A 3,469-nucleotide genomic window follows, 5' to 3' on the forward strand; every position below is an offset into this window, starting at 1 on the left:
CTTCCTTTAAACTTTGGGGATTTTTTTTCTGCATTGCTAAGCTGAAAAAATGACTCAATGCTGCTAACTCTCACATCAGCAAAGTTAATTAAAAACCAATGTACTTGGCAGAATTGCAGGCATCATTTATGCTTTTCCAGTTAGCTCTTGACACTGATACATTGTGGCAATTTTCCCATGACTGGCTAAGTAGTTGTTCTCTGATACTGTATGACTTCTGAAAGGCAGTTTTCCTTGTACTTCTAGTGTTACAAATGCAACACAGTGGGGACTGTTAAAACAAGAAAACAACTGTGAATGTAATCTGTCAATGTTCAACCAGCTGTTAATCTGACAGTTGCAGACCAAGGTGCTAGCTAGCAAGCGTCGACATGTCCCTTGGTTTCTCTCATTTCTCTGGGAGATTACAGTATTATGGTTCTCATTTATATAATCCGTTCAATGGGAAACAGCCCCCTTCTCTGCACTACCCCCAAAATAAAGTCCATAGTGACTGCAGCATGTAATCAGTTAGGAGACAGTAGCTCAACAGCTTATAAGATTTATATGTGTTGCAAGAAGGTCATGGACCTTATGCTGGGATTGATTATGACCCCTGCTCGAGAAACTTCTATACTAGATGGATGTCCACTGATTAGTACTGCATTCAGGAGACCATGACAGAAGTCACTGCATTTTTATTCACATAAGTTAAGAGGCATTGCAGTAAAAATTAAGGAACCTGAAAGATAATTGACACATTAGTCTACAATCTGGTGTTTACTGAGGTGAAGAACAACATTATCATATCTGTGGTGTTAAAAGAAGGGGTCAGCGTTAGCCTGCAGGAAAAGTCTAGTTAGCCGAATGAGTGCCACAATGAATCCTGTTTACAATTGCAGCATAGGCATATATATTCTCTGCTTTAGCAATTTTGCAAGCAAGCTAACTTCCAGATGTTTTTTCATTTCTAATCCTTGTTTTTCCGCCTTGACTCCTGCTTCCTAATCCTTGCTACTTAAGTACTGAGGATATGTCTGTCAGGGGATAAAGACTGGAATTATTGTGAAAAGTAGGTAAAAGGGACATAGTAAACCCTTGATAAAAACAAAACCATTCTTCTTTCGGCTGTTCTCTCTTACCACAGCAGATCATCTGTTGATCCCTATATTTGATTTGGCATGGGCTTTTTACACTGGATGCCTGATGCAACCTTTCCCATTTATCCAGGTTTGGGACTAGAAATTAAGAATGGCCTGTGCATCCCCAGTTGCTGGGGTGCAAACCGGGGTTCAGTGCCCGAGGATTCTTTCAAGTGTGAACAGTAGGAGTTAGGGATAGAAATCAGTAGACAACCCTCTCTAACACCTGAGCCACAGCCTCATACTGACAATGTGTCATTATGATGAAAAGAAATTCAATGAGAGAGAAATGACACAGAACAAAGTGAGAGATCATCCAGATTTTTGGTTAAAAAAAAAAAAGGAGATATAGGCTCTGACACAGAAGATATATCAAGACCGATACAGAGTTCAAGGGGGCTTTGCATTAATCTCACGTTGTAATGACAGTTTAAGGTTTTGGTATTCTGATGAATTCCAGGATTGGGCTTAAACTGCTTTCAGTTTGTTTGCTGGTCTTTAATCTTCTAACCCTGCGTTCTTAATCAGAACTCGGAGCAGGTTTTTAATCTCGCATGAATGAGGCCGCGGATTATAGGCCTCTGACCTTGCCATGCTGTACAGCTGCTTCCTTCTCAAATCAAGTCTCTCTTCCTGTGTAGCTTGCAAAAGAGGATCATCTTACTTTTTGCGCTACAATGCCCCCAAATCAGAACTGTGCATAAAAGACACAAACACTGGCGAAGAATCCTAATTTTTGAGAGGGAAATTCAGAAATTGGTTTAATTCATAATGATTTGGAGTGGTTTGGTAGGCTATGTTTGAAGCCGATTTTCTACAGATGGCAGGACAGTGAAATATCTTATCTTTGTGCGATTATCATCTAATCCTTTTGACTTTTAGAAGCAACACCACTTGTTGAGTTGAGTAGAGTTGCAGCTTTGTGTGTGTGTGTGAGAGTGAGTGAGTGAGTGTTGACTTAGGTATGAGTTTTATTAGTTGCTTCAGGGTTGCTGGTGTAATTACCACTTTAACCTTGAGGATTGTTCTGAGGAAAACACGATGAGATGGCTTTTTCTTTATTGTTCCTAAGTGCTACAGTGGATATTTGAAAGGACACAAAGCAACAAAGCAAGCACATATTAGAAGACAAAAACATGACACAAACTTGACAAAATAGCTTCTTAAATTTTAAAAGGACAATCCATCTCTGTAAACTGTAACAATTTTAAACCTTAACGAATGGTTTTCCTAGTTTGCTTTTGCAGCTTAAGAATAGATATTCATTATCAGCTGAACCAGGGCTATACATAGTAAACAACCAACTATAAGATGAATTGTTAGTAATAGAATAACTGTTACTATGTTGTGATGTTTTCTGCTCAAATATGACTCTTTGAACAAGGTGTGTAGAATTAATGAAGTTACGTTGTTATGTCTGCCACTTTCAAGGCAAGTGGGGAATATCTGCTGCAGTTTTGACACTGTCAACTGCAGGCAATGTGTTGGCAGTTTAAACATTTTTATGGCTTCTATTTATGTGTGGGGCCATAAATGGCACAGGTGACTTACTATCCTTTACTTTTCTATAGGTAGCAAAGATTTTGTGTATAACAGCACTTGTTTAATAATGGCTGAACAACTTCTCCCTTGAATGTGTAGGCCTTATATTTGTGAATATAACAACTCCATGGGGTGCTTTGTTCAAAAGAAAGGAAAGCAGCATGTGAGGCTACACAGATTTGTTTAAATGACCAACACAATGACTTATAGTTTAAGAAATATAAAGCATTAAACTTTGTATTTTACCTGGTCGGGCGGTGTCCATTTGGTTGAGCGTGGTGTGGATGTTGGGGATAGTGAGCCGACTGAGCAGAGGTTTTGTCGTGTTCACCTTGAGAAACGTGGAGGTTTGGATGCTGGGGTTGAGTGTGTGCTGCCGGGTGGTATCGCGGCACACGGTTGCAGTTGGGCCTCGCCTTGTTTGCTTGTGCTGGGGTCCGATGGCACTCCCCAGATTTTGTGCGTACTTTGGGAGGGTGGACGGTGTCACGGGGCCGGGCTGCTTTCAGCTTCCCGTATGGAGAGCTCCAGTTTTGGCTGCTCCTCAGTGGGAAAAGGCTTTCAAACTTGAGATAGACGCTAGCTATGTGGCTGCAGGCACAGTGTTGTTGCAGGCTGATGATTTGGGGGTTGACAAGCCAGTCTGTTTCATTTCAAGGAAATTCGTAAGTGGTGAGGTGTTTTGTTTTGTTTTTCACAGTATTTATTTTTTATTATTTCATTGGTGGTTTGTTTGCCAGAGTTCCCTTTGGGACCCTGACATTGGGGGGGATGACGCCCCGAGAGGTCTTGGTGTGGAGCTGTGT

This window comes from Micropterus salmoides, unplaced genomic scaffold (assembly GCF_014851395.1).
Source record: "Micropterus salmoides isolate LMB-PRFRI ecotype aquatic unplaced genomic scaffold, ASM1485139v1 Ms_hic_scaffold_3, whole genome shotgun sequence".
NCBI lineage: Eukaryota > Metazoa > Chordata > Actinopteri > Centrarchiformes > Centrarchidae > Micropterus > Micropterus salmoides.